Source organism: Ambystoma mexicanum, chromosome 11, assembly GCF_040938575.1.
Source record: "Ambystoma mexicanum isolate Mex_15411 chromosome 11, UKY_AmexF1_1, whole genome shotgun sequence".
NCBI classification, from domain to species: domain Eukaryota; kingdom Metazoa; phylum Chordata; class Amphibia; order Caudata; family Ambystomatidae; genus Ambystoma; species Ambystoma mexicanum.
Window position 1 is genome coordinate 576,291,635 of NC_090934.1, and position 23,962 is coordinate 576,315,596.

Below are 23,962 nucleotides of genomic sequence, written 5' to 3' on the forward strand. Positions count from 1 at the left end.
TAGATCATTGGCACAGACGGAGTCGTATTTTGGGACTGCACTACGCTTAGACAATGGAAAATGCCAATATAATGTAAGTAACCCTTTAGATTATTTTATACCGGAATATAATAACAATAGCGTGGCGTTAAAGCCCGGTTAAGTTGTACTTGTTCGTTCAATGTGGCATAGTGTTTTCTACCGCGCACTATCACCGCCAAATTGGTCCCCTGTCGCTTAGAGGGCTCTGAAAAAGGCAGAGGACAGAGGGTAGGTTAATGGGAATAAGTTAACATACTCCGTTGCACTATCCTCGCTAGCAAATAGTTTCACGCCCTAATAAATAAAATGAACATTTTTAATGAAGATCAGCTGGTGAGACTAATTTATGTTTTTTAAAACAGGTATGTCCTTCCGTACTGTCAATGCCACGATTTTCAGAACCCGGCCGACGGATTTTTTAACTGCCAGGTGCAGCTACTTCTAAACAACTTCATGACCCTCACCAGTTTATGGGACAATCGCCAAGGACCAATATGCCCTTACGCAGTACTAGCAGCTGGAAGCAACATACCAACCATTATGGTGGTCTAATGCCTCGTTGTTGGAACAGCCTTTTGATTATCAGTGCGACCATAGTGCTTCTTTTATCATAAACCAACACCCTGTGTACCGCAAAGGAACAGCGCGTGACTCAAGATGAACTTTTGCGGATGGACAGCAAAGACAAATGCAAATCGCTGAATATTCTCTAAACATTTGATGTCAAATAAAAGTACTTTACGAAATGTACAATCTTGCTGTTTGCTTTTAAATCACAGTTTCATATTCCGAATTGTTGCGTGCTGTGTTGTGAGATGATCTGTGTTGTTTTCCGGGTTCTGTTTAAAGTCGCGTAGGACTGGAGACGACTGGGCGCGTTTGGCTACGCACCCTGTACCGTCACGGAGAGAGACGGGGAATATGAATGCTTTGATAATGTCAGGCTTAGGGGCGGGAGATATGATTTAGTGTCGCAAAAGCAGGTCAGCCAGGTCGATGGGGCAAGTGATAGGATTATCACATAATGTCGATGCACAGCAGCCTGATTTATCGTTTGTTTAGTGGACAAAAAGTCGGGTAAGGGCCATAGGAAATTGTAATGTCAACGGACATAAGGAGGGTTCTTAGAACACTTTCAATCTGACAACGAACAATACGAACAGCGTTCTCAGAACACCCCTGTTTTGTTTAATTGCAAACATTACCTCCACGTCCACTCTTCATCGTCCCAGTACTTACTTCATGAGGCCCCTGCCTCCAACACAGGACCTTCTTCTATTTCTTTAAATTCCTATAACTCCTCCCCCACATCACTCAGTTTCATATTACCAAGCCGGAGCATGGGACCTTCCCCGCAGGGAGGGTGAGGAGGGTCGTCAGTACTGTGATGACGAAGAGTAGGACTAGGAGTAATGAAGATTACTGGTAAGTAATCAGAGCATTTCAGGACACCGCAAGTGTTCTTAGAACACATTCAACTTGCCAGAGTACAATACGGACAGCGTCCTCAGGACACCCCCATTTTGTTTATGTACGAACATTTAAGGACACCACGAGTGTTCTTAGCTCAATTTTAGCTTGCTTGCGAACAAAACGGACACATACTTCGTCCTCAGAACACCCCACCATTTAGTTTATATAGAACATTTAGGAACAGCCGTGTTGTCCGCAGACAAATCGAACACAACAAAAGTGTCTAGCATATAAAAAAAACAGAACATTGAACCTATCTCATACTCCCCCAACCTCCTCAAACACTCTTACACACCAACACACTCCACTAAATACAATTTTTAATCCAAGTTTCACTGTGCTGTCCGTGGTCGTCCGCGAATGCAAGATGGCGGGCGCCATAGAAAAGCTGACGTGCTTCACGCACCACGCCATCCAATCAGCGAACACGTCACATGTCTGCGGACATCACGCAAGCTGCTCAGCAAATCAGGGCACTGTCTGCGGAGCGAACCGGGAAGTCCGTCCGCAGAGCGAACGGAGATATCACTAATTTTTTTGCCTTACATTTTGGTCATTTTTTTAAAAACTACTGGACGGATTTACACCAAATTTGCAAAAGCATGCTTTCGGGACCAAGCCCCTGCTCCTGCCGCAAATTTAGTGTAAATCCGTCCAGAGGTTTGGGCTGCAGGCGTGCGCAAAGTTTTTTTCCCATTATGTCTATGGGAAAAAACAAAAGTTTTGGGAGCCCCCCTATAACTTTGCCCCCCTTGGACCAAACCTCTCCAAACTTTGCAAAAGAATTCAGAGTGGGCCATATGCTTTTTTTGCGAAGTTTGGTGAGGAGTCGTCCAGGGGGAGCGAAGTTATAAGCCACCCAAAAAATGGTCTTCCTATGGAAACACCAACTTAACCATAAGTACATGGACGCTTCCGCGTCCATGTAATACATGGATATACATGGTCATGACCCTCTTGTTGAGCATTTCACCATTAACTGCAGGGCCTTCATTTTTATGAGAATAAATACTTACCATACATTTACCATGGCTCCTGGGAGTTCTTCACTTCAGAAAGGCGACAATCTGAAACCTCCGGAGGCCTTCCTTCTGCCCTCTCATCTCCTGCGATCTTTGTGCTTCACTTCTATTGGTGTCCTTCTTCTTTTGTGAGCTGCTGCGCTGACTTTGCTGGGAAAAACTTCTGTGGTGCACCCTTTGACTACGGAGACCCTGCTTCTTCTTCATATTTTTCCCTTAGCACTCTATCCGTGCTCTGACTCAAGGACCTGACACCATTCTGCACGTCACCTGATCCCCCAAGGTGCTCCTGTCCAATGGTGCTGCTACGGATTCCCTTATCTCTTACATCGGCTCCACCTTCAATGCAACACAACGTTGCCAACAACAGAGCTGCCCACCAGTGTTTGGAAGCTTGACTTTTCTGTATTCTTTGCTGCTGGCCTCCTCCGACCAACAGCATTACAGAGGATCACCTGACCTCCACTCACTACACAACCTTGTGTTGCCAACCAAGGAGCTACCAACCAATAAAGCTAAGGTCACCTCAACTGGCTTCCACGCTGCCTGCTTTTCATACTACTGTGGCGCTTCTTCTTTCCGGCTCGCCTGCAGAGCAGTTCATCTGCTCCAGTCTTCTTATACTGCCAGTAAGGTTTTGATGACCTCTCCGCTCAACCCTCCTCACCGTTTGAGCCACGGAGCCCGGTCCTGAACCCATGCTTTTGCTTTGCCACAAGCCCATAAATCTTCTTCACATTTGTGTTTCAAATACTTAAGTGTTTTTTCAACTTGCCATATGCTTTCATTCAGTTCACAATGTTGCTGACACAGAGTGCGACATTTACTATGTCAGTTTAACTTTCAAATGTTCGTTTGATATTCAATATCGCTTGTTTGTAATCAAAAAGCAGCTTCCATTCAATTCGGTATTAAAGATGATGTGCCTTCACTCATATAGCACTTTCCATTCAGTTCGGCATTCAAAATTGTTTGCTTTCACTTCAGGTTGCGGACCGTTACTTGCCTGCGGTCCCATGGGAGAGCTCTGGTCTTCCTGTGTCCTCTGACACTCACTGGCACTTCGCATCTCCCTTCTGCAACTCCTGCTGTTCCTGCTCACCTCTACTGAAATCGTAAAGCAGACTGCATATGCGCTGCTGTCTCAACAGGCACGTCTTCGCACAGGCCAGCTTTCCAGTCCCCCAAAAAGAACGCCAACCATGTTCTCTCTGCTGGGAGATGCTTCCTGCAGCTCAGCTGTTTGGAAGCATCATCTGCCCGCCTTCCACGCTGAAGGATCCCAGTCCTGCACATGACATTCAACCGGTTTTCCCCGGGTGCTGCAGGTTTTCTGGGATTGTTGCTGCTCTTCAGACTTCCTATTCTTGCCCCAACCCGGCGGTTCTTCTTCTCTTTTCACATGGCTACCTCCTCTTCCTTTATATGCCAGAGCCCTCTCAAGGGGATTCAGGTGTGTGGTGTTGTCTTGATCTGCCTGGCTACAATGAGCCCAATTAGTGGGACATGCCTGACCTTCTGTACTGCATGGTCTTACACCTCCCATCCTCGTCTCAGTACTCGATTGGTGTTTGTATTAGGAAGCGTGCATTGCTCCCAGTTGCCTCTTCTTCTTCTCAGTACTTGGGGGTGTGTCTATATTAGGAAAGAGGGGATACCATGCCTCACCATACACCACTCTCTCCCCAATCCCCCAAGGACCCTTCATTCAGGGGATCCTCCCTCGCTTGTCCACCCCCAGGGTTGGGATCCAAAAGCTATGGTATTTTCCACTTTTGACCTATTGTCAGCTATCATGAAATGTGCGTGCATCCTGATTTTAGGAATCTCACCACTTTTATTACATAAAATGGTACGTTCAGGTTCAAAAGAATGCCCTTTGGACTAATATCTGCTGCAGCATTCTTTCAAAGGATGATTAAAGAGGTTATTGGAGATATTCCGGGTGTGTTTTATTACCAAAATGATATCCTTGTCATGGGGCCCTCTGACTCAGATCATGATGCCAAATTAAAAGATGTTTTAAGAAAATTAAGTAATGCAGGTTTCACTATGCAAAAATCAAACTGTTTTTTCAGGACATCACACATTGATTATCTGGGTCATCGCTTATCAGAAAAAAGCATATCACCCACAGAAGGATTAGTGTCCTCCATTTTACAATCTGCACCACCCAAGAATAGACAAGAAGTTATGTCTTTCCTAGGTCTAGTGGAGTATTATTCAAGATTTGTGAGAAACTTTGCCTAAATTTTAGAAACTTGTTTAAAAAAGGTCAAGAGTTTGAGGGGAGCAGTGCAACTAAGACTTTGGGCCTCATTACGACCCAGGCGGTCCGGAAATAACGGTGGCGGTAAACCCGCCGCCACCATTGTTTCCGGACCGCCTGAGTCCGACCCCTGCAGGCGGGAGGTGATGTTCCCGCCAGGTCTGACCTGGCGGGTTTAACACCTCCCGCATGCAGGCGGACGAGGAAACACCGGCAGCATTACGAGATGCTGCCGGTGTTTCCATGATCCCCATTTCCATCGAGTCCCATAGGACTCAATGGGAATGGGGATTTACAGCATTCCGCCTCTGTGATTCCCGGAAAACCGGGGTTGTAATGCCCCGGTAATTCCGGGAATCGCGGAGGCGGAATGGTAATACGAGTCCGGCGTTAACCAGGCGGTTTTACCGCCTCGGTTAACGCCAGACTCGTAATGAGGCCCATTTTCTTGAAACAGCGCCTTGATGCCTCCGTGCTGTAGGCGTTTTACAATTGCAAAAAAATAAAAAAACAAATGTGAGCATGAATTTAGTGAAATAAAGAAATTAATTTGCAAGTCGCCAATTTTTTCACCATTTGACACTGACAAAGACACACACACAATGACTGATTCCGGCGGAACAGGATTAGCGCCGGTCTTGATGCAATTAGACAAACAAGGTGAACATGTTATAGCTTTTGCATCTAAAGCATTGAAAGAAGTAGAACAAAGATATTCAGTTATTGAGAAAGAAGCTCTATCATGGGCAATCAAAAAATTCACAACTTTTTTGTGGGGTAGAACATTTTTCATTACCATTGATCACAAACCCAGTTTATGTGAACATGGTTAGACGTAGTGTCAAGACAAATAATGAATTGGATGACATCCATAAAAGGTCATGACTTTGTTAATAAGCATGTTGCAGGTAAGGATAATGTCGTAGCTGACTATTTATCCAGATTATCTCTTCAAACAGATGATGAATATTTTGAATAATCTGAAAAATTTGTCCTTAATGGGTGGTCAGGGTGGTCAACCGAGCGTGGACTAGAAGAATTTCATAGGGTAAGAAACAAATTAAGTATTGAAGACAAACACATTTGTAGAGCAGGATGTGTTATTCCCCTGGTTGGTATGAGGAACAAAGTCCTACAACTGGCCCATGATAGTCACATGGGTATTTCCAGGACGAAAGCCATCATCTGTTCAGATTATTGGTGGCCGGGTTCAGACTCTGAGGTTGAGAACATGTTAAAAATACAATGTCACTTGTTCCTCATCAGATAAAGTCCTCAGAGCGCATGTACAACCCTTGAAACTCACTGTGTTGCCTATTTTTCCCTGGGAATATGCAGCCTTAGATATGTTGGTGGTGCTGCACTCTACAGAATGGAGAAAAAAATATGTGATACTGATGATTGATTTGTATTCTAAGTAGGTTGAATTTGGAATTGTATGATCAGACCGAAAAAAAAGGTCTGACCGTACAAAAAGTTAGAAAAATGCTACCACCAAAGGTTCGAACATCAAAAGTTTGAACCTTTGGTGGTAGCATTGTAGGTAAGTATAAACAAAAACTACGGGACTGCGGTGGTGTTCCCCGCAACACCCCGCTCACTGTACTGTGTGGTATAGTGAGCGGGGTGTTGCGGGGGACACCACTGCAGCACACCCGAAAAAAAAAAAGAAACGGGGGCTGCAGGGGTGTCCCCGCAATGCCCCGCTCACTATACTGTGTGGTATAGTGAGCAGGGTTTGCGGGGGAAACCCCTGCAGCTCCTGAAAAAAATAAAAGAAAAAAGAAAAGGACCCTGCGGCGCTGGTTCCCGATCACGGAAGTAAAAGGGAACATGTGTCACAGGGACACAGCCTGAAGAAAAGGTATGTAGGGTTTGTTTATGTTGGGGGTGTGGGTGGGGGTGTATTGAGGGTGTGGTTGGGCGTGTGTCATGGGTGTGTTGTGGGTGTGGGTGGGGGTGTGGGAATTGAAGGGGATTTGAACGTGTGTTCAAATGGGAAATCTACAAACCTTTTGTGGTTCGTACATTTTACATGCAAACTTTTTGGCTGCGGGAAAATCAGCTGCGGTCGGATCACGTAGGTCCATTGAATTTCATTCTGTGTATGAAGCTGACTCTAACGCGTCATTACGTTTATGGATGACGTTTTTCAGAGAGAAGACAAACCAAAGAAAATACTTACAGACAATGGTGTCCAGTTCACTTCTGGTCTGATGAAGACATGTTTGGATAAGATGGGTGTTGAACATCATAAATAATCTGTTTTCCACCCCTCCACCAATGCTATGGTGGAAAGATTTAACAGGACCTTAATGAAAAATATCGAATGTCAGTACATGCAGGTAGAAATTGAGAGGATGGCTTTGAGAAACGTACATTATCCTGTAGATTGTCACCTCGTGCCATCACAGGGTTAATCCCATTTGAAATATTAAGGAGCAGAAAAGCTGCCACACATGTGTGTCTTCCATGGTTAGGAAGAATGACATTTATTGAATGGAATGAGGAGGAACTAAAAGAGCAAGTAAAGAGGGAGAATGGGGAAGCAAAGGATATTTATGATAACAAATTGAACACAAATTTATCAAGGGTAGAACATGGAGAGAAGGTATGGTCTGATGACCTGTGGGAGTTCTCAAAGAAGAAAGTAAATTCAGTGGTCCATTCGGGGTGGACAAGGTCATGGATGGTGCAGTGGTCCTAAATGACAGTCGAACCTGGAATAAAAGCACGGTTGCTTTGCACCCTGTTAGGCAAAGCTGTATTTTATGTATAGGAAGGGAGGTGTGTTATATATTGCAGATACCTAGTTACATTTTAAGTATTATATAAGGATCATGAAATAAACTTCCTTATAAGGAGTTGACATATGTTGTGATAATATGCATATTTCATACTGTATAAATATCAAACTGTAGGTATAAACACGTGATGGATACAATAACAAACATGGTTCATGGAATAACTGTTTTCACAAGCATGTTGTGCTTTGTTTAAAGTTGTATTTGCTGTTGTTGCCATCTGGTTGCCAAATCATAATAAACATGTTATGTAATCTTATTTGCGACATGGAACTTCTATAAGGTTCCACAGCATTGTATATAGATGGTGTCATCACCCTCCATGTGAGCATTTCACCATTAACAAGAGGGCCTTCATTTTTATAAAAATAAATACTTACCAGAAAGTTGCCTTGGCTCCTGGGAGTGTGACACTTCCGTCACGTTTCTCTGCAGAACATTTTGGCTGAGGAACCGCTGCAGACCGCAGAATGACCACAAAGGCCAGGGAAGCCCCACATCAGGAACCTGGGAAGACCTGAAACCACTGCAGACCAAGAAGAAATGTATGTTAGTTGTCGGGGAGGCACAGAGGCCCCAGGAAGCTGGTGGAGACTCTGCAGGGGTGAGCAATACCCAGAAGATATGGTCTGGGACCCGAAACAATGTGAGACAACTTTAACATATACAATAACACCATATGATACTTGCAGGATGCCAAGTATATCAGAAAGCAAAATATAAGTCGGAAAGGCAAGTCTGGGATTCACACCCATATGAGGATTAGCTCATTGGGAATATTCATAGTTACAGTGCCAGGCAAGTTAGTGAACCAGGCTGGCTGATAGAGAAGATGAAAAGAAACCATGCGAAAGGAGTCATTCCCTCTGGTGTTTGTGAACACTATACCAAGCCAAGAGAAGGGAGACATTGTCTTGGTACTTTGAAGAAGCCGAAGAAAAACCAGAGGAAGGGAGTCATACCCCATGGCGTTTGCGAACATTTTGGAAAGCCAAGAGATGGGAGAGATTATCTTGGCATTGTGAGGATCCAACACCATTTTGTCTAAAGGTTGCACATCCTTTGGTTTATTTTGATTTGTTTCGATTTGATTTATTTATCATGCACAAAGCCTGACAAACGTAATCGTAGTTGGGTGCAGCTGACTCATCAAGGAAATGATAATCGAACAAAAGCATAATCTCAGAGTTCAACCCAGCTACAATGGGTGGGGTTTATCACAGATCCATGCCTCTCCTGTAGATGGCATGCTTCCTTTGAATAAATCGGTCTTTAGCCGTTTCCTAAACAGACTCAGTGATCTGATTGCTCAAATCTCTATAGGTAGTTTGTTCCCGATTCTGGGTCCATAGATTGCAAAACCTTGATCGTCCCAGCACACCGATGGAATACTTAACAACAGTTTGTCCTTTCAGACCGGAGGGACTGCGATGGACAGTATCTATGAATCTTGTCTGCCAGATAGGCTAGAGCCATTTAAAAATAAGACACAAGACTTTAAAATTAATTCTGTCCCTTACAGATAGCCAATACAAGGAGTGACGGGATCCCGAAAATGTGGCCAGACATCTTTGCTCCCCCATCAATCTCACTGCTGCATTCTGAGCTCTTTGTAGTCATTGACACTGCTTGAGTGGTATTCCTAAAAGCAGGCTATTGCAATAGTCTAATTGAACATTTACTAATACTGCGAACACTGCAGCGTGCTTACCTGAGGGTACATAAGGGAAAACTGACACAGAAGCCGAAGATTTAGAAGATGGACTTCACCTTGGCACTCACCCGAACCTCACTGCTTAGGTTCCCCACCCACATGCAACCCTCATTCTTAATCTTGGAAGCTGGTGGAAGATCTGTTCCCAAAAAGTGAGGTGTCTTAGGGCAATTACCTGCTTCCAATAGATGTATTGGGCCAACCAAGGTCACCTCTGTTTTCTTGGCATTAAACTTGGGCTACTTAACTGACATCCAACTACTGACCTCCTCCAGACAATCCTCAACTCTAAGGAAGGACATACATCTGCATATCATCAGCATATGACTGGAAGTTCACCCCATGCTTCATCAAAAATGTCCATCAGTGGACATAGGTATAGGTTAACAAGAGGGGAGAGAAAGAGGATCCCTGTGGCACTCCACAGGGCTTGGCTAGAGAGTTAGACACTGGGCCTCCCAATTTGACCTGCTGTTGCCACCTGATAGAAAGGACTCGAACCAAGCTAGCGCTTGTGTTGACACCCTTCCAATCCCACTAAGTCGACTGATTAAGATACAGTGGTCCACCGTATCAAAAGCAGCTGAAAGGTCCAGCATGACCACTAGAGTTAAATCCGCCCGATCCACCGTTTTGAGGAGATCATCTCATACTGATAGGAGGGCCGTCTCTGTGCCAAATAATGGCCAGAAACCAGATTATGATGGGTCCAAGAGCCGTTTTTTTTCTCCGTACTTCTGTAGTTGTTTTGTGACTACCTTCTCAAGTACTTTACCAAAGGCGAACCTGCTACTGGCCCGTAGTTGTGGTCAATCTCTGGATCCAGGCTAGGTTTCTCAGGAGCGGTGTGACCATTGATTGGGAGGGCTGACCCAGAGGACAATGACTGACCCAGAGGACAATGACTTGTTCCAAAACTGTGTCATATAAGGTGTAATCTCCACTTCCAGGTGTTTGGACAACCATACAGGCAGGGGAAATAAGGTGTCATTCACAGGTTTCAACCCTGCCAGCATAGCCTGAATAATCTCTTCTAAAACCAGCAAAAAGTCGAAATGAGGGGCACAGTCAGTGTTATTCACGGCCCCCTTACTGGGGGCTAATGGAATCTCATTCCCCCCACCCGGTGTCTGTGCTTGATTGGAACAAATTTGATCCTGAATACCCTCAATTTTTCTCTTAAAAAACACATTGAGGGCATTAGCCTGTACTAAGGATGCCTCAGAGGGAATAAAAGAACAGGTCGGAGGACAATAATTAGAAATAATGGCGAGTAGTTTTCTTGACTGATTGCCTGCACCAAGAATTTGTTTATGCAGAAAATCAGCATTAGCACCAGCAATTGCCACTTGATTTTCTTTCAGAACACTTTTTACCTTGTCAGCCTTCGAAGGTGATCGATTTTTTCTCCATTTCTGTTCCTGTGCTCTCAACTGTTTAGCTAGTAAACTTAAGCCCTGTGAGTTCCAGGGTTTAGATGGATTTTCTCACCTCTGTACATTAAAGGGGGGGGGGTCATAATGCCACAGATATTGCCCAGATATTTGGAAGTTTCTTTCTGCAATTTTTAACTTTGTCTCACAAGTTGGAAAATCACTTTTAATCTGATGTCCAGAAGAAGAAAGGCTTTCGTCTAAACCAAAGAAGATCAAAATTCCCCTTAGTTTGAGTTCCTAGTGTAAGAGCTGAACATATTTTTTTATACAATGGTTAACTTTTTTCTTTGGAGATCCAGACAGACTCTTTCAATTATTTTTTGAAGCAGGGAAACCCCTCTTATTATTAGGGATAGTTAGGTTTTCCTCAACCCTAATTTCTTCAATGAACATTTATAGCAGTAAACATGCCACCATTGTGCCGATCTCTTACTTCTGCACCCTTACAAGAGCTAGATCAATTTGATATCATACAGGTGTCCGCTCTGTGAGCCCAGCTCAGTTGTGGAAGGGTTCTGCACATTCTGGCCAGACAACCTGGCCATGCTAAGTGACAGGGCAGTAGACTGGATGTACATGCCTCTCAATTGATCCTTTGTGAGGTCGGGTAACATCTCTCTCCATCAAACAAGTCTCCCAGCAGAAGCTGGCCTGGGAAACAAGAAGAATCAAAGGGCAGACACATTCCAAAGAGACTAGCCTCGCACCAGGGTGCTGCATGGCAAACTGATCTTTGATGATATTCACAAAGGAATGGGGGAGAGTTAGTGTAGTCAGGGCGTGCTCAGACACGCTGGAGGAAGACTACATTTTGTTTTCTCTCTGTAGCTCTCTTCCATCCTGTTTCTTGTACTTCCTTTAACACAAAGCACTTTGGGTATGAGATCAGAAGACAAAGTCCACTTGTCTCAAGAAAAGGGATTGGACCCCTAAAGTGGGTTTGCTTAAGTCCTATCATTGGCAGACTTTTTCTTTAACAAGCCAGGGTCTCTCACTCCTTTGCTTCACTCGTGGACAAACACCTGCGGAAGAATTAATTTAAACATCTTTTCGGAGAGTTGATCTTTCTAAAGGCCTAAACCACTGAGGTGAAGAAGGCGCTATTGAACTCAGATGGAAGCTCTGATACCTACTCCCTTCCAGGCAGATTGGAGGTGACTCCTGCTAAGGACCAGGGCATGCCACTCTGCACCAACCCTCCCGACGGTGGGAGAGCAGACCCTGAATAGAGTCGACCTTTCCTAGAGCACATAGAGTGGGCCTCACAGCATCTGTAGTAGTAGATCACCCAAAGCTCCCTGCTCTGTTGCATCAAACAAGTCAGGCCACATTTGAACCATCTTATCCACAATTGAACCAAAGACTTTGGCACTCCATCGAATTTGAACTACAGCTGCTTTGAACCTGTTCAACCTCCTTGCTGCTGCATTATACCAAGTGGGGCACATCACCTGTTCGGCTCGAATAACTTGCTCACTGCTGAGGACCGAATTCCAAACACCACCTCTTCGAAACCTTGCTTACAAAAATATGAATGATAAGAAATATGGAAGATTCTTTTGGCTGGAAAATTAGCAGATGGTTTTTAATTGTGTGAAATCTGCATGTCCCCTTTAAAACTCAACTTTCCTTGGCTTGCTTCTGAAGCTGGATCTCATGTTAATACTTAGAAAATAACTACCATTGATTTCTATAGGCCATTTCAAAACTATCCCATAGCTTTGCAGTTACTGTGGCACAAGTAATTGTTGCTAATTTTATTGTTTTCTGGTTACAGTTTGTAAACAGATACATCGCCAGTCATGCATTTTACTTTTAATGCTTTCATCCATTACATATGACTCAGGGTTTAGCAATAAAAGCTACAACATTTGCAAAGTTGTCTGATACTTTATGTTATGTTACGTTAATGGGATTTATACCATGCACTGCTACCATTTGCATGATCTGCAAGTGTTTAGGCGGATCTGAACAAAAGAGGAATGAGTGGGTTTGTTAATTGGAGGAAAGGTGGGAGCACAAGAGTGCTTTTCTATTGTGTTGGCAGATTTAGTTCAGAAAAACCAGCCACTGTCAGTGGGTTTGCTTCCAGGTGGTATGGATCAGAGTCCGTGTGACGTCATATTCGAGACCTTGTGAACCTGTGGAGTAGGGTGCATTGACTGGTTTCTATTGTGTGAGTTATTGCAGGAGAGGTGTGAAGTTTTGCTGTTTGGTGTTGTGGGTGTGGTTTGTTGTGTTTGTGATGTGAGGGTGGCATTTCAGTGTTTGCTTTGTTTGCAGGAGGAGAGTTTTAGTAGGGTAGGGGGAGAAGGGCATGCTTCTTGTACCAAGGTATATGGTTGAATCATTCTTGGGTCGGTTGTTTGTTGAGTAAACTGAAACCCACTGTGTGGTGGGTAATGACTTTGGGTCTTGGGTCTCGCTTTCACTGGTAGATCAATCCACTTGGGTCTTGAGCTAGAACCCAGTACCTCTTTGCATTAAAGCTGCATGCTTCTCTTTGGCCAGAGCCATGATATGGCGAGCCAAGTCAGCAAATTAAAGATCTATTCTTTCAATGCCTTTATTGTGCATATTCCCTTTGGGAGGGCGTTCCCCTCATTTCAGTGAGATGTTTGAAAAAGGCTTATACACCATATTTCATTTTCAAATATTATTTGTGTTCGAGAAGTATTTCATTGCCTCACCCCAGGAATTCTGCTCCTTGGCCAAAATTGCTCCATGAACAATGCAAATTGTTTTGAATTAGATCCTTTTCTTGAGTGCTGGGGCAATGTGTTCTTTATTACTGAGTCTTAGGATGAGTCTAGCTGCTGTGATCTAGCTATGTTGCAGTTTTCTGGTGAGGTGATTGAGTCAGGCATTCCAAGGTGGATACTGTTGACGTAGTGTATTCTTGACATGACGAGAGATATGATGGCAAGTGTTCTGTGTGGGAAGGTGAGAAAGTCTAATATATGTTTGGTAGTATTAGGCTTGAAGAAGCATTTTTTACTACTGCGTTGACTTGAGGTTCCAGTGTTAGGCTGTTGCCCACAGAAATTCTGAGATTTCAAACTACCTTTGATGCTTCAAGTCTGGTTCCCATTTCAGCAGGCCATGATATATGCGGTTGTATAGAGAGGTTGTTTGGCGTGATCATGATTTCAGTTTTGCCCAGGTTGATTTTAAGGCTGTTGTTGCTCATCAATGCACAGATTTATGAGAGGCAGTTTACAAGGGTTTGGTCCACGTCAACGCTGATATCAATTTTGTCGATGTTTTGAGCATCATTTGGATAATCATAGCATTAGCTGCCATGGCCCTTGATGAGCTTCATAAGTGGGTTGATGTAAATGTTGAGTCTTGGTGAGAGGAATGAGCCTTGCAGAAACCCATAGATGAGTGTGCGTGATGTTGATTTGAAGGGTGGTAGTCAGGTGGTTTCTGTTCTTTCTGTCAGAAAACATTTCATCCACTGTAGTGTGGTGTTGCTTATCCCTGATTCTTGTGTGCTTTTAATTAGGGTTGTATGGTTGACTGTTTCAAAAGCCACTTCAAGGTTTAATGGTATGAGGGCAGAGGTAATGCTACATTCTGGGTTCATTTTTAGGTTGACCCGGATGGGGAGTAGAATTGATTCAGATTCTCTCATAGTCCTGAAGCCAATTTGTGCCATGATTGTAATATTTCCTCCAAGCTTGTTCAAGTTTCCTGTTTATTTTCTGCAGGTCTCTGACTTGGGGCATAAACCATCTAGCATCCATTTTCTTAGGGACAAAGACTTTATTCGGTGCTACAACATTTAGAGCATCTATGATCCATTTTTGGAAGTGTGTCAAGGAGATCATTTGGTAGTTAAGTGGATTCCAGTCTGGTGTTGAGGTCCATGGTGGAGGGATTTCCATTTTCTTTTCTCAATTGCAGTTCAATTTATGTGGGTGGCATATACTTGCCTTGGAGTGGGAATGACAAAAAGGTTCATAGGTGGTCCCTCAAAAGAATGTGAATTGGGGTGCAGTTGTAGTTAGGTTTTTTTTCAGATGATTCGCTATTTGTTGTAGGACCCTGGTGAAAAGATGTGTGGTCAGTGATTTTGCAGGGCTATCCTTCTTCTCTTCAAACCAGATGTTAAAATCTCTTAGTATGCTCAGGTGGTTGTGTTCTAATGCGATGCTGGTTATGGCATCTACACATTTGTATGCCAAGGTCGAATTGTATGTTGGTGGTCTGGTGATGAGTAGGAAGGATAGATTGGCTTGATGATCCAAAGCTAGGCACATAAATAGTGATTCACAGTTTGGGATCTTTATCAATGGTGCCATTGTGATTCTTAGACAATCTTTCTATGCTATGGCTAGTTAACCTTCTCTTTTTCATTTGTGGTTGGCCTGCCTGAGTTTGAAGTTTTCAGGAAGGTTTAGTGTGCATCTACCTTGAAGTCTTCCATTAGCCAGGGTCCTGTGAGGAAAAGCATGTCCATTCCCCTTTTGTTGAAGAGCTTCCATATCTCTGTGCTATACTTTCACATTGGAAATCATACCAACTATGCCTGTTCGGTAACAATGGTGCTGGTAAGCCTACCGGCGCTGTTGTTACCAGACCGGCAGAGTAAGACTCTGCAGGTGGGTGCCATCTCGCCCGCCAGGGATAGACCTGGCAGGTGGAACGGCACCAGAATGCAGAGTTTCAAGGAAGCAACAGCACTGGTATTAACGGTGCCGGTGCTTCCATGGTCCCCATTGCCATTGAGTCCTATGGGACTCAAATGAGGATGGGGATTTACAATTACTGGCGCCTGACTTCCCAGAATGCCGTAGTTGTAATCCCCCGGTGTTTCCGGCAAGCCATGCACTGGTACAATTCACAAGTCCGGTGGTAACCTGCCGATTTTACCGGCACACTTACCGCCGAACTTGTGATGAGACCCATTGATCTGGTGTTTACCAGATTACAGTGAATCCTTTTGTTTTCTGGGATTTCTTTGTTCTTTGGGGGTTGTGTTGGTATGGCTATTGGACATTGGTTCCTACTGCCTTTTGATCAAGAGATTGACTTGGGTGTGGGGGTTTTGTTGTGGACTGTTGTAATTCCGGAGATTCATTAAGGAGCTTGAGGAGCTTGTGTGTAGGGTCGATGCTATTTTTGCAGGTGCTTGTGGGTTTGTAACTTGGAACTTTGTTTTCTCACCAGTGTCAGGAAGGCATGGTATCAACAGCAGGACAGACACAAGTGACCACAGTTCAAGGGTGTTTATTGAACTTCAAAAAGGGTTTGAAAAATGCCTATCTAATCCTAAATCTACTGATGGGAGCAAGCTACGACCATCACATATTAATAATGCAGTCTTAGTGGTGTTGTGTCAAAATAAAAGGGCCTTTACCAATAAACTTATGGACAATCCTTTCCTCTAAATACAAATAGTATGGGAAACAATGGTATGAAAACGAAAGAAGTGTCCAAGAAATGATATGTCAGGATATTCAGGCCATTGGCCTCCCTTCCCCATGTTTTCAGCACAGGACAAGGCGGCACACTCGAGCTTAGCACAGCCTCTGGCTTCTCTAGCACAAGGGTACAGTTCAAACATTTGCATCAAGGCCTTCTGTGCCCAAGTCTCTTTGCCTTTCAAAGTCTCTTCTTTTAGAGGGCCTGGTGCAGCAAACAAACAATACGTTCTTTTCCTCTTAATATTTCACAATTATTCAATTTCCAAGGTGATTCACTATTCACCTCAGATCCCCCTCAGCTGGGCTCAGATCTTCTTAACACAACACTATTCACCTCGGATCCACCTCAGCCGGGCTAAGATCCTGTTAACACAATGTTCATAGGATATTCATGCATCCAATTCTCATAGGATATTCTTTCTCAGGTGACTCACGGTTCACCCCAGATGCTCCTCAGCTGGGCTCAGATCCCTTTCAACACAATGTTCAATTAGTCTCCCACCGCCAGGCTCGGACTAATTCCAATTTAAATTTTCAACACAAACATCCTTTAACCAAAAAGTGCACAGTTGATCTCCCTTCGCCGGGCTTGGACCAACTTCAATTTACTTTGTCATGAACTTTCTTTACGCTATTAATATCAAAGACTTTCGATTGTGCATACCGTTTTGCTTGTCACTCTTTCGCTTTGGCCATCTTTCAGTTGGATACTTTACAGAGACTTTCGAATGAGCACGCACGCGGTGCTGGACCACTGTCTCTAAGGTATTGCATCTTGGCTTGAAAGTTCAGTCACTCATCTGTTGTTCAATTTTACTTGCGTTGATTATCACATACGCTTCATGCACTGTTCGCTTCAGCATTTACTATACAATGCTGCTGTTGGCAACCTTGGCTTCCACACAGACTCATCTAATATCAGTCTTCCCAACTCACCAGCTCTGCTCACTTCACTGGCACTGCTTTGTTGTAGGAGCCATGGACAGTATCACAGCGGCAAGTGATTCTCCCCACCTTGACTATCGACGCGAGAGAGCCCTGGGTGCCTCCGACACACAATGCAGGATTCTTCAGCCTTGTTTCCTGGTATTACGTTTCCTATTCTCAAAGGCACATGAAAGTAATGGCTCCTTGTCAAAAAGGTCTGGGGCACTTCCCTCCTTGCGATCTCCTTCTGTTTTACCGTCCTTCGCCTTTTATTAAACTGGATTCTTGGAACTTCTGCTTCCTTGTGTGCTTCGCCTTGCTCAGAGTGTGCTCTTGTGCTTTTATACCCATGTTGGGAAGTGTAATGGAATTCAGATATGTGTAATGGTCAGTAATTACCTGACTCTGCCTGATCACTGTATTGGGACATGTCAGGCATACGGCTGAAGTGTTAGTCCGTTTTCTCTTATAGCGAGTTGTCCTTGGGAAAGTGTTTGTGTAGGGAATGGGGGGTTGAGTTCCCAAATATCCTATCTGATAGGATGGGGTAAAGGTGGTAAAAGCAAAAGGACACCGCGTCTCGCCATCCGGTGTCACACTTCCACTCCCCGAAGACCACTCAATCAGGTGATCTTCCCACATTAGTCCACCCCCAGGAACTGGATCCAAATGCGATGGCCATGTCCTGGCCACCTGGATGACAGATCCTCGGGCACTAGTGGGTGAGACACCTTCAGGTTCCTCACACCATGTATGGATATACGTGATTTAACCGTAGTGCAACAGAACGCAGCGCAATTATGTGAAGTGGAAAACTTTGTGTGAAAAATTGATCGAATCCCGCTTTCCCCCTACCCACGACCCCTGCTCTCCACTTACCTTAGTTGTTATTACTTACCTTCCCTCCCGGCCGACCCTCCTCTCGCGCCTTCCCCCTTCGACATATGTCTCCTGCTTCTAAAATGTGTAGGGACTGACGTTGCAGGGTGCTTTTCTTGTTTTTAAAAAAACATTATTGATCTCCTCTGCACTCCTTCTTTGGGAAGTGGGTGACACCCCCGCAGCCCCAAATCCCAATATAACAAACATGGGGAGTGCAGGACACCCCCTGCAAGCCCTGTTCAATATAAGGGATTCAGGGTTTTTTTCCATGCCGAATGCGCTTTTTTGGTGCATTCAGCATTTTATTTTCAAAATTTTCGGCCGATACGATGAATATCCCTTTGGAAGATTATAGTGATGGGCAGATATTACTGTTGCTTGTTGTTACAATGGGGAGGTAACACAGTGGCAGAATATTCCAGTGGCTAGTTATCCAGATGTAAACATATCCCACTGCCAAGGTCTCCCAGTGGCAGACATTATTCCCAGTAGCAAAAGCATTGCATTGGCAAATTATCAAAGTGGCAATTTATCGGAGTGGCATGTTATCAGAGAGGTAAAGAATCAACTTTGTCAAATATCACAGTGGCAAGTATATCAAAGTGGCACAATATTGCCTTGACAGATTAGTGCAGAGGCAGAGCCAAGTGCTTCTACCAGAAGTCCCAGCTGATGTCGAAGGAAGATTCGAGAAGGCTTGTCTGGCCCTGTGTCAAGGGTTGGGGCAGCCAAGAAACTGGTTATCTATTTGAGGAGATACAAATAACGTGAGAAGCAAGATGTGCTCCTGTTCATATGTAATGGAAAAACACTAGAAGTGCCAGGTTGTATTCATTCAATAATATTAAATACAACAAAGGAGCTCAAAACATGGTCTCTTGTCACATGGTAGATATAAATAGACTTTGGGCAAGCTACACCGAGACCAGAAGATAAGACCATGCTCGCACTCCCTTTCATTCTCAGGCACAGTGATCCTTTGCAAGGCCGAGTTTAAAGGACTAATTGAATGGCAGACAGTAAAAGTGATGATGAATGTTGGGCTAATTGGGTGGGGAGGTATGGTTAAGTCCAACCCTCAAGCACCTGAGGTACCAGCTTTCGTGCTGCTAGTGAGTGGAATATTCCAGAAGGGTACAAGCGTGCCAACCAATTGTAAAGGGCCATGTATCAAAGAGCCCTATAGTTTGGAAGTCAATGAAACGTTGTGTATTTGTATGACACGGAAGATGACTTGCACTAGGGGTGGGCATAGCTGACCTCCTGACTGTAGAGACCCAATCACAATCCCATACCCCATAGAAAGTAGATTTCGATGTTCCCCGTAGACCAACCACAATCTATCATAAGTTTCCTTATTTTGCCACGTACTATGACGTCACATATGATGAGTTTTTGCAATATAACTGTATTTTGTCATGTGAATCATCGAGAGACTTATGCTGTGGGTTGTACATTGACGCCCGTTGTACACCCTATTTTAAACAATTGCAATTAAAAATACGTTGTGTTTTGCCAACTTCTTGTTGATTATTGGTGCAAGAGTAAGATCTGCAACCCCATCCATCCTACAGAGAGCCACCTCTCATAAAAGGCCTATGAGTTCACATGGTAGCAGAAGGAGGATGGTTTTGGGTCCGTCGGTGAGTAGGTCTTTAGAAATTTTTGAAAATTGGACGATCTCCAACACCTAGCCGTAGGATCGCAAGGTTTCCTGTGGAGAGCGGCCGATATAGAACTCTTGCAAGAAAATCGCTACAGGTGGAAGGGGTCACTTTTTGACAGAATCCCACCTGGTTTCCACAGGCACTGAGTAGACCGAAGGTGATGGTGGCCGGTTGGAGGAGGGGACGATCCCAAAGGTCTGGAGCTGAAAAGCGAATGGTGAGAGGGGACTGGCAAAATAAAGGGGATGGAATTGTGGTAATAAAGAAAAGTAATGGGGGGTTGTTTGGGGTATACAAGAAGTGTTTGAACGAGGAGCGTTTTATAGAGCCCCATTTCTAGCTCAAGGAGTTTTAGAAGGAGTCATTTCAAAATCCAAGTGGGTACTTAGGTGGCATATAAACAGCTTTATGATAGGGAATGACTCAAACTCCAAAAGGCGTATTTTAGGGGTAAGAGAAAAGGATTATCATGATGAGATATATGTTAAGTCGACTAGTCTGTTTGTTTGTGTATTTTGTAATTGAAAAGAAGTGTCGAAGTGCGACAAGAGCAAATTGTGAGGCTAAAGAAGAGATCAAAAGGTCCCTATTTTTTTGTCATTTTTAGCGCCGGCTGAAAAGATAGATTGAGATAATTGAGAAGTAGAGGCTTTGAGTGGCGACTGTTGGAGCACGCTCATATTTGTTGTTTTTCTGAACCGTATCTGTGTAAATCAGCAGTAAGTATTGACAGTCAATTGAGACTTGTCACAATGGGGATGTTACTCACTGATGCACATGTGCAAGACACTGCCAAAACACGCACCTAAACTCAAACAGTATAGTGCGGAGTGGGAAAAGGGTACAGCAGAGAAGATGTTCATGCCATGGCCACAAGAGGGATCGGTGTCAAAAGCGGTTTTGCAACACATGACCACATACTTGCATGCTGCGTACACAGGGAAGAAATTGGAAAAGAGGTTAGCTATTTTAGAAATCTGGAAAATGTACCAGGAGGAGCGGGAAGACCCACCTCCTGATGACTGGATGCTTAATCGATGCAGGGAGGAATATGCTGATCCTTCTGCTCCCCTCACCTCGCCCGAAGTGAACAGCGTTAAGGCAACTAAAGGCGGCAACAGGGTATAGTAATCCGATATTTGAAACGCCTGCTTATAGTAGTGACGATAGTCCAAAGGAGACTAAAGGAAAGGAGGAGATCTCTAAGGTCTTACAAGATAAGGAGGAGAAAAGCAAACTACCAAATGTGACCTTAGGCATAGAAAGAGAGATTAAGAGATGGAAAGGAGAAAAGGATAAAGCTGACGAGGTAACACTCGTACAGAATTGATGGATTGGTGGACAGATATTGCTCAAGCTCAATGGGAAAAGTATTGAGGAAGTTAGGCAAAGGGAAGATCAAGACAAACAGGATAGAAAAGACAGGGACTGAGAGAAGAGACTTAAGGAGGAATAATATAAGAGAAAGAATAGACAGATGAGAGAACAGATGTATCAAGAAGAGCAATAAAAGAAAGAAGAAAGGGCAGAGGAACAAAGGAAATATGATAACAGACAAAGAGCAATCGAACAACGAGGTAGGCAGGAGAAGAAGGAGAAGACGATGAAGCACAGAAATGGAGGGATAAAAGAATACAAAGACAAAGGGAAGAAGAAGAGCATCGAGAGAATGAAAGAAGGGAAGAGAAAAGACAAGAAGAGGAAAGAGACAGGAAGCTAGAAGGCAAAGAGAATTAGATGAAGCATAGGAGAGGAAAAGGAGATAAAGGGAACGCGATATTGATCGCATTAATAAAGAGTTAATGGAGTGAAGTCTAGCAATATCATGGAGCTATATAGAGAAGTTTCTCCTGTCGCAGGAAGCAAAGTCAGGGCCATCTTAAGTTACAGAAGATGAGAACTTCGAGAATATCGGAGATAGGATTGATAAAGCCTATCAGGATTTGAGAGCAAGAGGTGAATCAGGAAGCAGAGGAAAAGAAGATCGATCTGTAATTGCCCAATCGCGAGGCGAAGAAGGAAGCACGTTTAGTCTCGAGCATAGAGCCTTGTCCTTGGACAGGCTGACATTAGACAAAGGCAAAAGAGAAGAAAGCCATACTAGTTGGGGCCTAGATATGTCAGACGAAGAGAGAGAAACCTTCAGTGGGGAGGAGGAAGAAAGTGCATGCAGTCCCGAGGGATGTCTCCAGTGAAAGAAAGTGAGATGGTCTGACTTAGAGCAGCCTAATGATAGGATGCCAGATCCTATAGCATATCCTGAGCACTCTAAAGGACGATCGCATAGTGAGAAGGGAGAGACGTCACCATATGTGAGCAGACTGAGGTCATTACCAGGCAGAAGTCGATCAGGAACCCTGGTTCCTTTTATGGATAGGCAGACGATGGGAGCCGATTGCGGTTTTGGGTTCATGCTATTCCTTTTATAGGAGAAAGGAGGGGCCAGGCCACAGTATATTCCTTGGCCACAGATGGATATGGATAATTTAAGGTGCAAACTCCCTAGTTTAATGGCTGGGGGGGGGAAATGGATTTATGAGCTACAAAAGATGACAGGAGGAAATACTCTGGCTATAGAGGAGGTTAAGGTTCTCTTAGCAGCAATTCTTGGGGAAAGGGCTGATGACATTTGGACGAGAGCAGGTTATTCTAGTGTCATGGCACAGAATACAGCTCATGACGGAGCGCCATTTCATAATTGTAGAGCAGACGTCTGCAGGGCACTCAGGGTAATGTTTCCTAATACTTCAGATATGGGTGCAATTATGGCACATAAAATGAAAGATGATGAATATCCGCTTGCTTACATTCAAAGTATTCAGCAACGCTGGACTTTGGAAACGAGGGAGCCGTGGGGGAAATCAGTGGCAGTATTTTACCACATTTTGTGTCAGGGATTGCCAGAACAGGTACAGCAACAGCTCAAGAAACTAGTGGGAATGGATGTGAAGCCATGGGCAGAGATACTAGAAAACTAGAGGAAGCCAAGTTAGTTCTGAAATAATTGTCAGAGTACACTATGAAAGGGGCGGTATTGACAAGCAGAGAAGGACTGGGAATGCAGCAAACAGTAGGTGCATCACAGGTGAATAATCAACGCCAGATGGACCAAGGAGGGAATGGGTTTATGCCGCGAGGCAGAGGAATGGGCTTCAGAGGAAGGGGTGGTTTACAAAATAACCAAGGCGGGTTTCAGAATATGCAGAATGATCATCAGAAAGAGCAAAGGGGATTCAACCAAGGAAGGCTAATCAAAAGATCTCCTGCTATATGTTGGACATATGGAATGACAGGGCACATCATGAGAACATGTGGTAGCCAAGGGTATGTACAGAATGGGCAATTCTCAAGAGGGGGGACAGCTTATTCTCCTGCATGTAGCTCACAAAATAGGGACGGGTTTGCCCAAGATCAGACAGTGTATCAAGCACAAGCACTGCAAGTGCAACAGGTATTGCAACCACAGCAAGCACCATTGAGTCCGCTGCAAAGGCAATCACAGCATGCACCAATGCAGATACAGCAGAGTGCAAACACGGGACACTGTGGTAGGAGGAAATCCGTTTACAGGTACGGGGATAAGTATTTACCCACAATAGGACAGCTCACAGAGAACGATTTGATGTGTTCAGTACTATCAATGACACCAGACCCCCAAGAGGAACCACGGGTTGAAACCATATGAGGCAAATCTTTTTCTTTTTTAGTAGACACGGGTGCAACTCGCTCATCTATACGAGAGGGGAAAATATCCATTATGAGGAAATGCCAAGAATGTGCATGGCTTCTCTGGAGCTACAAGCAGAGTTCTTTTTACTGATGAATTGCCAGTTTCCATAGGAGAGTGTGACATGTCTGTTCCATCATTATATTCACGACAGACACCATTTAAAATTCTGGGCTGAGATTTGACGACGAACCTAAATATGACAATTTTTTTCACTGATAAAGGTATAGTGTGTTCTACTCCAGGGATACATTATCTAAATGTGGCAAATTTATATTGGTGTTTACAGGGCAAATGGCTCTGCGAGGAATGCCATTAGAGCCAGAAGTCTTTCTTTTTGGGGTGTACATTTTGTTGACATGGTTACCCGGCCTAGTGGGAAAGGTTATGAGAATACCTGATGAGTTTTTGTTCAGGCCACATGAACCTATGAATGAAGCGGGGGACAAACTATTCCCCTAGAGTTAGTTGCAGCCTTGGTAAGAGGGGAATTGGCCATGCGCGAAGGAAACAATGACAAGGACAGGCCATGGATAGCAGTGATTGCCATTTGGGAAGGGTAGTGACGTCACTGACAAGGATATGTTC